We start from the raw sequence: 13,128 nt of genomic DNA, 5'->3' as shown, positions 1-13,128 counted from the left end.
CTTCATTTAAAATGCTAAATATAACATATTTCAAAATCGTTTTATGACTTGAAAGCATTGTAAACCGCGACCGGAATATGATACAAATACTCAATGGTGTTTTAAATTGAGCTTTAAATAAAAGTATAAAATTAATCAATTAAATTGTGTCATGTAGCTCAAGGCTACCTGTTGTGCTAATGCGCCTGCTGCAGGAGCTTTCTCCTGACATGGTCACACAATAGGCTTCATAAAATGCATAATTTTAGAGATATCATCCTCAAAATTGAAATGAAGCATGACCACAATTGTGGCTACACTTTAGTTGTGGTTATAAGTTGCTATCCTAAATTCACATAATATTTTTATACATTTAATAAATATTGTCTTAATATTTGTTGTTTTTGTTTTTATATTATTGAGCTTATATATCTCAATATTAATAACAGTCTGGTTAATTTTGAGTCTTGAACTGTAAACTCTCAAGGGTCGGCTTTCTAAATATATGTTGGTTATGTGTCTATTCAGAATGACTTGTGAGCAGCAACCTTTTTATTTTGGGTATGTCATGTATGCATCACTCGCCAAAATTGGGGGTGTTGAGGAAGGGGATTTATACTTTAACTTCTAAATTGTTGTCTGCCTCCTGTGTCCTCTGTGGTGTCGGCTCCTCGCGGTGGCACGTGAGTCGGGGGTTGAAGCGGCCGGTCATCTGGCGCCCAGCACCCTCGACCGGTGACATCTACACTACAATAACTAAGTTAAGCAGATTTTAACTGCAAAGCCATTGCAAGTTAGTTCTGTGCAACTCTAGCTGGGGAATCCTGTTCCTCCCTTTTCTCTTTGGCAGATGACAGTAATCTTTTCAGCAGTGGAGTGGAAGTCAAGGTTTCTGCTAGCCTGATAACCTTTGCTTTGAATACAGTTGGCCACCTTTCAAAAGTCTGGAAGCAGTGTCTGACCCAAAGAGGAGCGTGAATTCCTGAAGAATCTGAAGCAGTTTGCAGAAAACATGTAAAGAAATGACCATAACATATTACATTTATTAACAAGCTAAATGTGTTTTAAACAAAGCAGACTATTTGACAATTCTCTGAAACTAGCATTTCAATTTGGTTAAAAAAAGGAAAGACAAAATCCATACCAATCCTTTAGTACCCAGGAATCGAGGAAAAACTGAGAGATTGTTGGTGGATCTCTCTGGATCATGGATAAGGCGCTGTCTGTATTCAAACGTGGCCCTCATCTTCTGCATGATGACCTCATGGTCACTTGTATGATTCATCAAGGAGATAGCCTCTAAACTTTGGTCATAATCTAGCTGATCTTCATGGTGACACAGCTGCAAGGTCAAGAAAAGGGCCTCCCTTTTCCTCTGTTTTTGGATCATCCTTATTTGCAGAAGGTTTTGTTCCCCTTTGTACTGTTTTGAGGCGCCATGACAAGAACCCAGTGTTTTTTTGGCCATCATAAAAATGTTCCTGAATAAATGACACAAATTAAAACTCAAAATTGTAACCCTCCATCGAAAATGACAACTTCTTAGTAAGACATTTCTAAATGATCACAAAAATATTGAATGTTCTGATCTCACATAATGACTTACATATCCAGTCCTCCCTTGGGGATCTCTGAGTGAGGGAAACAAGGTGATAATTCCCAAACCATACTTCTGTTTGGTAAGTCGATGTGGGACTCTCCTGAAAAATGGAAACACTCAATGTTACTTTACATTGATGAGAATTGTTTAAAAATATATATAATTTAACTACTCTTATTTTCAGAACAATCAACAGCTTATTACTTAATTCAATTTGTAGCACCCAACTAATATACTTCACAATTTATATACTATCATAATCACACAAAAAATAAAAAAACTATTATATTTTGATAATTACCCTTCTGTCTCAATCATGTGTGCAACCAAGATGTTCACCATCAGTTTTCTCATGTCATCGATAATTGTCCCTGTATCTTCATACTCCTTAAGCACATTTGCTCCACCTGGTCTTGTCTGTAGAATTTATTTGATCAACTATAAAAAGAGGAACATTACCAATTATATAAGGGATGAATTACATCCAGCCAGTTGTTATAGAAGAATAAACTCTGACAGGCTGATCAGGACATGAAGCGGAGGGTTCTTGCATTAGCCTGATTCAAATTCATCATTGCACTTCTTAAGGCCCTTTCACACTGGACGCGATTTTGACGCACGAATAATTCGCGCGATGGGTTTATTTTTTGATCAGCTGTGTGTGTAATGAGTGCTTCCACACCGAACGCAAAAACGACTTTTATTTTTTTCGCTTCGCTTCGATGTCGATTTTTTTTTCCTTTTGCGGCGACAGAATAGGCTTCAGCCAATCATATACTACTATACAAGGACAACGATTTGAAAGACAATGTGTGGCGTAGCATTGCCAACCAACTCGGTTATCACGACTGTGAGTATGTTGTGTGATAGTTTTAGTCGTTGTATAGTCCTGTGCTGTGTAGGCTAGCAGGCTAAACTACATTTGGGATAGAAAGCTAACACCAGACCTGCCAACCTGTACACATTTTGCGTAGCGGATACGCATTTTGACTTCAAAGTACGCTGGTACGATTTGTCACTCTAAACTACGCAAAAACCTGGTGACACCTCTGTGCACGCGCTGTCCTCAAATCAAGCTACAGCAAAGAAGAAGAGTTCGACCAATCATAGCGCTGGGTTCATTCCCCAAATAGCAAGCGGGGATGATTGACAGATGCGTAAGGCCTATCATTAAAAAGAGACTGAAAATCGACACCAATAAAGATTCCCGCTCGACCCCCCTTCCACTCCCGCGGCCGCCGTCTGACTGATGTCATGAGCGAGGACAGTACAGTACGGTACTTCTGACTTCTGAAGGTAAACGGCCTGGGGTCGATGTGGAAAGTTGATTGTTGAGTTAACTTAATCTTATGGATTTGATGATCACACAGATCGCATGGATTATCTTAAAATACTCCGTTAAGTTATTCATGGTCACTCAGAAAAGAGGAAGACATCATTCAGTCATGCAAATAATAAAATGCTCAAGTAATGCTGAACTATAAATCTTGAAATCACTATGGCTTAGTGATTATGAAAGTGCTGTGATTTGTGGATTAGCCTTTATTTATTCATTCATTCTCAGTGTTGAGAAACGTATGTGTTACGTTATTGTGTTAATTATAACTAAAGTACCTAATTATGTTACATATTTATTTTGTATGAAAACTAGCGCGTTAGATACTTATGGATTAAAAAGTACCGTTGTATCAGTGCTGCGCGAGCTCTCTCTCAAACACGGACGCGCGCACACACAGAGAGAGAAGATCATTGTAAAACGAAAATTGACGGGCTAAGTTTAAATTTTGTTCTTGCTTGTTTTGTTTTTTTCTGTCAAAAAGCATTTGGTATTATCCATCCCTGCTTTTAAAATTTGTTAAATGACGGACGATTTACTGTTAACACAGCCTTCATTATGTCGGATTTGGAACTTATACTTTATATTATTTTTAGAATAAGTGATTTGTTATGCTATTATTGGACTCCTGTCTATTCACTGTCAAATGTTTTATATAAATATGTTTGTATTGGCTAACATTTATTCAGCTAATGCGTGTCCTGTTTAAAATGTGCAATGTTCAAACGCAAAGACAGCACGTCACAAATAGAAGGCCTTTTCCCTGTGGCATTTAGTATCATATTTGGATATTTGAAAATAAATTTAAATGTTTTTATATTTTTTTTTATTCTTTTTTTTTACTGTGTTCTAGGGGTTTCTTAATTTTAGACTAGTTGATCAGCACACATTATATGCAATGCAATTAATGCATGTGTGTTGTCGTCCAAACCGCCCATACAATACGATATGACTGGATGATGATGATGAAGTGTCCATGTTTTCTCTCGGGCTGATGTGAATGGTTTTGATGCGAACTATTCGGACACGAATTATTCGCTTTTTCGTTTCGCTTTTTCGTTACGCATCCGGTGTGAAAGGGCCTTTACTCACCTGCTCCCATTTCAACCGCTCAGTTGTTGTCCAAATAAACTTCCTGTTTGCTTAATCTCTGTCTTGTGAGTCTGATTCCGTAACAAGTGGTAAGATAAAATGTTTTGTGAATACAACCCTAGAACTTTATTGTTTTGAGAAGAAAAAAAAAATCTAATTTGAGAATTGAGCCAAAGCGATTGAGAAAAACTGTAAATTAAAAATAGAGGACAACACATCTTTGAGGACAGAATAATTAACAGTTATTTTGGGTGACTTTATCATATTCATTTTTATATAAAAACAACAGAATTTAAATTACATTAAATTCATTAGCAACAAAGTCACCTTTATTTATATAGTACTTTTTACAATACAGATTGCATCAAAGCAGCTTCACAGTGATAACATGAAAATAAAACAAAGCACATGAATGTAAATCACATGAAATCCTCTTCAATCTTGTAGGTGACTGATCCACCCACAAGTGAGAACTGTCTGTCTTGACTGCCCTTTTTTCAGTCCTCCTCTGACTGCTGCCACGTACTCTCATCTACTTTCAAGTTGATGAATTTGGCATCTCAAACATGTCTATTGTAAAGCTTGTCACAATGCATTCTGGGATTGTATTTGCATATTTTTTTTAATTAGATTCAAAAATACCTTGCACATGTGCATTACACTGATGGATATGTTTAAATATGTTTTACGTCTTATGGACATGCATATGTTTATTTACGAACTGGTCAGTGGAGAAGACTGAATATTTTGGAGATATTTGCTAAAAAAGCTCTTCTATGTTGGCATTCTTTTTAGATGTATCAAAGCAAACAACTCTGTGAACAACGGCTAGAGGACAAAATCTTCTGTTCTGCATCTTTAAATTTTGCTTTGTTGTCTGACCTCAAAAAAACAAAACAAAAAACAAAACAAAAACATATTTGCAGTGAATTGTGAGGTATTTTACTGATAACATCAATGGTGTATTCAGCCTCTCTGCTGTTTTAAAGACATTTATGTGCAGTCACAATGCGCCTGGGCCTGGGCCTTTGATTCCCTGCTTAGAGCCCTGGGATAACGGGACAAACGTGTCTGCAACAAAATCCATACTGGGGATTTAGACTTCACAACAGCAGGGATTGAGAACGTGGTGCTTTTCAAGCAGGGTTTGATTTCTCATCATCTGAGGTAGTGTTTTTTCCAGAGGACTGGGAGCAGCCAACCTGACTTGTACATGGCAGGATTTTAAATGTGGTGTGACGCTTTCTTTAGCATATTGGAGGAGTTATTCTCATTGTGAGAGCTCTGTGTTTTTAGTGGCTCTTCAAAGGCCTCCACTCAAGGGTGAATGATGGAAGAGTATGACTTGTACACAAGAAAGAAGCGATCATCAAACACTTTTATTCTCTACCTGAGCAGCAGGTGCTCTCGTGGATATTAAAATTGGGATTAAAATTATGTTTATGTCAAGAATGTAACAATATTGCCAATATTGTTACAGTTTTAAGTATTTGCTGTTATTTGTTTTATTTGCTACTATTTTCACAAGTGGTACATTTTATTAGTGAAAAACTCCTGATTACAGTTGAAGTATGTGCAGTTATTTATTTTATTGGTAACACTTTAGAATACTGTATCTTACTTACTGCATAACTGATAAGGAATTATTGAAGAACTTATAGGTAATTTTTCATTAACTACTTCTTCACTACTGTGAACTACTAAGGAAGATGTGTTAACTAATCAGTATGTAATAGAATTTTATGATTGTGTTAAGTATCAGTTAGTAAATCAATAACTAATGAATTATGTCATATATTCTGAAGAACTACTATTAATTATCTACTAATTAAGGTTCAAGAAAAATAACTTTGAAGTAACTACTAATGAACAGTCATATACAGTAGTTACCGGTACTACAATAATCCAGGTTTTTTTCAGTGGAGTGGTGGATGAAGTACACAAATCAAGAACTTGAGTAAAAGTACGGATACCCCAATAAAATATGACTTCAGTCAAATTATAATTAGGCCTATTCATTTTCAAATTAACCTTAAAAGTACACATGTAATTCATTTTTAAAGTACTTAAAAAGTAAAAAACACTGATCAATGTTTTTTAGACAGTTTTAGTCATCCAGTACTAATAAGAAAGATAAGTGCAGACATTTACCTATACACTGTAAAAAAAAAACACAGAAAAAAACGAGCAAATGCATGGCAGCACAGGGTGCCAAACGTTTGCCATTAATGAAAATAACGGTAAAACCCCATGAACTGAAGTAACATGTTTACACAGCAACATGAAAAAAGAACATTGACCATACAGTACTATAAAATGTTTAAAACGTAATCTGAAATAACATATTTTGTCTGTATAATTGCAAATACATGCATAGACCATTAAATGTAATGGCATTATTTGACTGTAAGTTCACGTAACATGTTTAAACCCTTATTTAATAAAACATTTTTTAACTGTAAATGTTAAAACATGGTGTAGTAGTTGTTTAACTAAACATGTTTTGAATGTAGATATAAATTACATGTTGACACCATTACTTCATAAAGCATGTTTTGACTGTAAACTGAAATCATGTTTCAATCACTATTCAACAGAGTTTGACTGTAAATTGAAATAACATGTGTTGACCGTTATTTGAAATAACATGTGTTGACCGTTATTTGAAAAAATGAACTGTGATGGACCATAATTTTGAAAGGCATGTACAACATTTTGATTTTGATTATGGCTTACAGATAATTTTATATGTAGTTCATGAAATGTATGTTATATGTCACACAAAAAGTCATTAGAGAAAATCATTTGTATTTTTCCCTCTTTATTTTCTTCTGTTACAGTAATTTCCATTGTAAATAACAACAATATTAAAAACTTTAAACAGTGCTACAGTACCATCATCTGAACATTGCTTATATGCTTAAAATACAACATTGACAATTCAAATTAATTTCATCATTGCATCTTCGACAAACTACACTTCGAACAGAACGATGGTCTCCAATTCAATCTCCATGTTGATGCCTTTAAAAAATAAGAGAGAAAATGGTTATATATCATACATCACATATCTTTATTCATTTTCATGTCTGATCATGTTACTCTTTTTAGATGTTCTTGCATTTCTTACATAAAAAAAAAAATAGTTCCCTTTCGTTGTCACTCCGAGTTACGTCGGATGACGACGAATGGGGTTTCGCTTAGAAAGCCTGTCATCTTCGAGTATATAAAACGAGCCTATGGCAATGAAATGCCATGGGTCTGCGGAATTTGCATTGCGTAACTCCGCCCCACCCTGGGGGTATATAAGGAAGTACGCTGCAACATGCAGATATGTTTTCGCTTCGGAGCCAAGAGTTTTCTTCACTCCTACAAGCTATTCTGTATCATCTTCACTCTACGAGACGAGCGGCTCTTCAGTGTGTTGGTGTGACGGCGTATTCCAGCGAGATCGCATTGCCTGCTGCTGATCTGTGCAGTGATCTGCCGACAGTGTGTGTGTTTCTCCCTGGGCGCTTCAGCACTCTGCTGAGCTTTTCCTCTCTCTAAAAGAGCTGCACGCGGCACGTCTTTTTCAAGACGGCTCGCCCGTGTATTTACTGGATGTGGGCGCGTGATTCATCTGCCTAACGGTCACGAGCGCTGTTTCGCGTGTTGGGCTGATTCACGCTCGGCAGCGCTCGTGGGTGAGTCACGTTTTCTCTGCGGGAACGTGACCATCGCGATGTTTATAGATCGAGACTCAATGATCCCCGTGTGGGTAGAGTCCCCTCTGCCACACCCCAATCTATCTCTTCCTCGAGAGGGGATACTTTGGCTGGTGGCCAGGGTGATCTGAGGGTTACAGTGTGGCATAATACCGACGAGCATTCCTCGGGCCACGCCCCCCTCCACATCGCAAACCGTGGGGCTTCCGTGTGTACCTGGTTCTTCTTAGGGACCCAGTGTTTTCATTCGGGGCTCCAGCAGGTGGTGTCATGTCACTCACAGCATCACAAGGCGGGCTTGATTCCTCTGGAAATGAGGATTCGACTGCGTTGCCTCCCTCTGGAGTGTCGGCGTTAGTCGAGTCAGATCCAGAGCTGATGGCCATGCTTTCCCGGGCAGCTGAAAGCATCGGCCGGAGTGGCGCCGCCCTCCCCCCGAGCGCTGTAGGCTTCCCGGATGTGCATCGTCCTCCGCCTTCGCTGCACTCGATCGCGTGGCGATCATGGGCTGTATGTTCTCTGTCACTATTGTGGCACAGGCATGCAGTGCTGTGTGTCGCCTTCGCCTTCGAGGCAGTGCTGACTCGGGAGTTCTGTCAGAACCGGCCGCAGTGGGACGCTAGTCCTTCCCTGGCCAACACTGACAGAACGCGGAAACTCGACCACGCCCCCTTGCTGGGACGCTATGCCTCCCATGCCCGGCCTGGTCGTTCCGCCGCGCAAACTACTGACCTCGCTCTCGGGCGACATCGGTACCTGCGTGATCCTGGGTCAGGTGGTGTCCACTAGAGTGGTCCAGACATGGGCTCAGCCAGGTTGATGTGAGGGGGTCTGAGAATTCATTTTCTCAGCTCCCTCATGTCCCATGCTGGGCTCCTCGGCGGTGTGGTTGAGGACTGTACCCTACAGTTTTTGACCCCCCCCCCCCCCAGAAGCAGACTGAGGCCTTCTGCACCGACGGTCATCCGTCCGTGCGGTCTCCTTAGTCTGCTTCCCGCCGAGGCCACCTCCATGCGGCTCCTCCCCTCGGGCCTTCACTGGCCCTGAGCAGGAGGCGGTCGCAGGAGGGCGGCGCTGCCCGTCTCCGCCCCTTAGACTGCCACGCCAGCCTAAGCAGCACTCTTGAGACGGGCAGCTTGGTCGGCGGTGTGGTTGAGGACTGCGCCCAACAGCCTTCGATTACTCCAGAAGCGGACTCAGGCTTCTGCACTGACGGTCATCCGTCCGTGTGGTCTCCTTAGTCTGCTTCCCGCCGACGCCGCTTCCATGCGGCTCCTCCCCTCGACCCTTCCCGGCCCGAGCACGAGGAGGTCGCTGGAGGCTGGCACCGCCTGTCCTTGCCCTTAGCCGGCTAACACCTGGCTAAGCAGCACTCCTGAGACAGGTAGCCTGGAGTTAGGGCTCAGTTCTTTCAGGAGCTGGTAGCAGGACCACTCCTTCCCCCGGTGGAGGGCTGGGTGAGAATCTCATTCAAAAGAACTGATGCTCTTTCTCTGAGCCCCAAGAGGCTATGGATGACAGCACGCGCCGCCCACGGGCCACGCTCCTCTCATCCCCCTCTGTCGCCAGACCCCTGCCAGAGCACGCCCCCGTGGGACGCTGGTCCTCCCCTGGCCTCCTCTGGCAGGACGCGGCTAATGACCGTGCCCCCGCACAGGGCCGCTATGCCACCCTTGCCTGGGCCGGTCATTCCGCCTCGCTGCACCTCCGACGGTACGTCTGTGGTTCGCTGGCGCAGTTTCTGGAGGCCTGGCTAGAGCCTCCCAGTCTGTCCCGCCGGGTCGCGAGAACCATCAGGCTCGGCTACGCGATTCAGTTCGCGCGGTCTCCTCCCTGCTTCAGGGGAGTCCGCTTCACTATGGTCAGTGGCAATGCCCCTGTCATGAGAGCGGAGGCCGCAGGATTGGTTTGCAGCGATCGACCTGAAGGACGCCTACTTCCATGTCTCCATTCTTCCTCGACACAGACCGTTCTTACGGTTTGCTTTCGAGGGGCAGGCAGACCAGTACGCGGTTCTCCCTTTCGGGCTAGCCCTGTCTCCTCGCGTCTTTACGAAGGTCGTCGAGGCAGCCCTTGTTCCCCTTCGGGAACACGGGGTTCGCATCCTGAACTATCTCGACGACTGGCTGATCCTAGCTCACTCTCGAGACCAGGTTTGCGAACACAGGGACCTAGTGCTCCGGCACCTAGCTCGTCTGGGCCTTCGGGTCAACTGGGAGAAGAGCAAACTCTGCCCCGTGCAGAGGATCTCTTTTCTCGGTATGGATATCGACTCGGTCGCCATGTGCGCGCAGCTTACGAGCGAGCGCGCGCAGTCACTGCTGACTTGCCTTCGTCAATTCGAGGGCAAGAGTGCGGTCCCACTGAAACTCTTTCAGAGGCTCCTGGGGCATATGGCATCCGCAGCCGCAGTAACGCCGCTCGGATTGCTTCATATGAGACCGCTTCAGCTTTGGCTTCGCGATCGAGTCCCGAGGTGGGCATGGCAACACGGCACGCTCCGAGTCCCAGTGACTCCGGCCTGCCGTCAGACCTTCACCCCGTGGTCGAACCTCAGTTTTCTACGGGCCGGAGTGCCCTTAGAACGAGCTTCCAGGCATGTTGTTGTATCAACGGATGCCTCCACCACGGGCTGGGGCGCCATGTGCAATGGACATGCTGCCGCGGGCTCCTGGACAGGTCCCCAACGCCTTTGGCATGTCAATTGCCTCGAGTTGCTGGCTGTACGCCTTGCCCTGCACCGCTTCCGGGCGTTGCTCAGGGGTCAACACGTACTAGTCCTATCAGACAATACCGCCACAGTAGCGTACATCAACCGTCAAGGTGGTCTACGCTCCGGCCGTATGTCGCAACTCGCCCGCCACCTCCTCGCTTCGAGCCATTTATATCCCGGGAGAGCTGAACCGTGCGGCCGACGAGCTGTCTCGGCTTCGGCCTCTCGCTGGAGAATGGAGACTCCATCCCCAGTCGGTCCAGCTGATTTGGGATCAGTTCGGGGACGCTCAGATAGATCTGTTTGCCTCCCACGACTCGTCCCATTGCGACCTGTTTTATTCCCTGACCGAGGGCACGCTCGGCACGGATGCACTGGCGCACAGCTGGCCGCGGGGCCTACGCAAGTATGCGTTTCCCCCAGTGAGCCTTCTTGCGCAGACTTTGCGCAAGATCAGGGAGGACGAGGAGCAGGTGATATTGGTTGCCCCGTATTGGCCCAACCGCACCTGGTTCCCAGAACTAGTACTCCTCGCGACAGCACCTCCCTGGCCTATTCCTCTGAGGAAGGACCTGCTTTCTCAGGGACGGGGCACCCTGTGGCACCCTCATCCCGATCTTTGGAACCTCCACGTGTGGCTCCTGGACGGGACGAGGTAGGTTTGAGTACCCTACCACCAGCGGTGGTGGCTACCATCACTTCCGCTAGAGCATCGTCCACGAGACATGTCTATGCGTTGAAGTGGAACCTCTTCGTCAACTGGTGTTCTTCTAAACATCAAGAACCCACGAAATGCCCGATCAGTGTCGTGCTTTCCTTCCTGCAAGAAGGGTTGGAGCGAAGGCTGTCTCCCTCCACCCTGAAAGTGTATGTTGCCGCCATTGCCGCACATCACGACGCAGTCGAAGGTAAGTCCGTTGGAAAGCACGACCTGATCATCAGGTTCCTGAGAGGAGCGAGGAGACTGAATCCTCCTCGCCCTCCTCTCGTTCCCTCTTGGGACCTCTCAGTGGTTTTAACTGCCCTGCAGAGTGCTCCCTTTGAGCCTCTGCAATCAGTGGAGCTTAAGTTCCTGTCTATGAAGACAGCGCTCCTGGTTGCATTGGCCTCTATCAAGAGGGTAGGGGACCTGCAGGCATTCTCGGTTGACGAAGCGTGCCTGGAATTCGGGCCGGCTAATTCTCACGTGATCCTGAGACCCCGGCCTGGATATGTGCCCAAGGTTCCCACCACACCCTTTCGAGACCAGGTGGTGAACCTGCAAGCGCTGCCCTTGGAGGAGGCAGACCCAGCCTTGGCACTGCTCTGTCCAGTACGCGCCCTCCGTGCTTACGTAGACAGAACGCAGTGTTTCAGGACCTCTGACCAGCTCTTTGTCTGTCATGGTGGGAAGCTGAAGGGAAAGGCTCTCTCCAAGCAAAGGTTGTCTCACTGGATAGTGGACGCCATTGCTTTGGCTTACCAGCAGCAAGGTCGACCATGCCCCCTTGGTGTGACGGCCCACTCCACTCGGAGTGTGGCATCCTCTTGGGCTCTAGCGCATGGCGCCTCGCTAACAGACATCTGCAGAGCTGCAGGCTGGGCGACACCTAACACATTCGCGAGATTCTACAATCTCCGAGTGGAGCCAGTTTCTTCTCGTGTACTCGCTTCAACTAGCCGGTAATAGATTCTGCTCAGGTGTCTTCGCTTGCTCGCCATTCCTCTCCACGGATGGGATACGTGCGATTATTCCTCAGGTGAGCCTCATAAGCCCTGAGTCTCCTCCAGCACTGACGATGTCATCGCCAGAGTTGCCACCGGCAGCTTTCGCGCTTGGCTAGGTGCCTCCATGTGCATGGTTCCCCCTCTGGGCGACCCCCACATGTGTATTTCCACTGTAAGCCTCTCTGGGCATGTGTCTTTCCCTTGGCAAGCCACCTTGCCACCCCTGGGGTTGAAATATTCCACCTGCGGCTGGATACCCCAGTGTTCTCCATATGCAGCCCTCCTGGGTCATATGGGTATTCCAAGTCCCCCCCCTTCGGGTTGGGCATGATTGCATATTTCCACTGAGATATGCTTCCCAGTGTACCTTGGTTTAATCCCGTGTTAAGTAGGAGTCCTTCGTCCGTGCCAGTCTCACGACAGGGAGCTCACACTTACGCAGGGCACTGGAAGACAGTCGGGAGGTGGCGTGATTACACTGGGAACCCCATTCGTCGTCATCCGACGTAACTCGGAGTGACAACGAAAGGGAACGTCTCGGTTACGTATGTAACCCTCGTTCCCTGAGTAGGGAACGGAGACGTTACGTCTCCCTGCCACTTCCGCTGTACCGCTGGAACGCCTGAGTTCAGTCTCGGCTCCTCAGCGAAGACATATCTGCATGTTGCAGCGTACTTCCTTATATACCCCCAGGGTGGGGCGGAGTTACGCAATGCAAATTCCGCAGACCCATGGCATTTCATTGCCATAGGCTCGTTTTATATACTCGAAGATGACAGGCTTTCTAAGCGAAACCCCATTCGTCGTCATCCGACGTAACGTCTCCGTTCCCTACTCAGGGAACGAGGGTTACATACGTAACCGAGATGTTTTTTACTTAAAAAAATATTTGTTCATTAAATATGTAATGCACTTACAAATTTTATGAAGGTCCACGACACACTTACTTCTTCAGACAGTTTAGTGATGTGACCTTACCCACTGACAAGGCCAT

At 45.5% G+C, this 13,128-nt stretch overlaps 1 long non-coding RNA gene across 1 annotated transcript; it reads right to left on the bottom strand.

Annotated features, from left to right (window-relative positions):
• Positions 1 to 6,811: 6,811 nt before the first annotated feature.
• On the bottom strand, positions 6,812 to 13,122 carry LOC309510787. Its single transcript, XR_014210437.1, has 2 exons — positions 13,052 to 13,122; positions 6,812 to 7,031 (listed from the first exon to the last, which is right to left on the bottom strand). It is a non-coding gene; the product is annotated as an uncharacterized lncRNA (long non-coding RNA).
• Positions 13,123 to 13,128: the final 6 nt, after the last annotated feature.

The sequence above is a fragment of the Leuciscus leuciscus genome (assembly GCF_965113295.1).
Source record: "Leuciscus leuciscus genome assembly, chromosome: 12".
NCBI lineage: Eukaryota > Metazoa > Chordata > Actinopteri > Cypriniformes > Leuciscidae > Leuciscus > Leuciscus leuciscus.
Note: the sequence above shows the minus strand (reverse complement) of the source record. Positions and strands in the feature narration are given on the sequence as shown.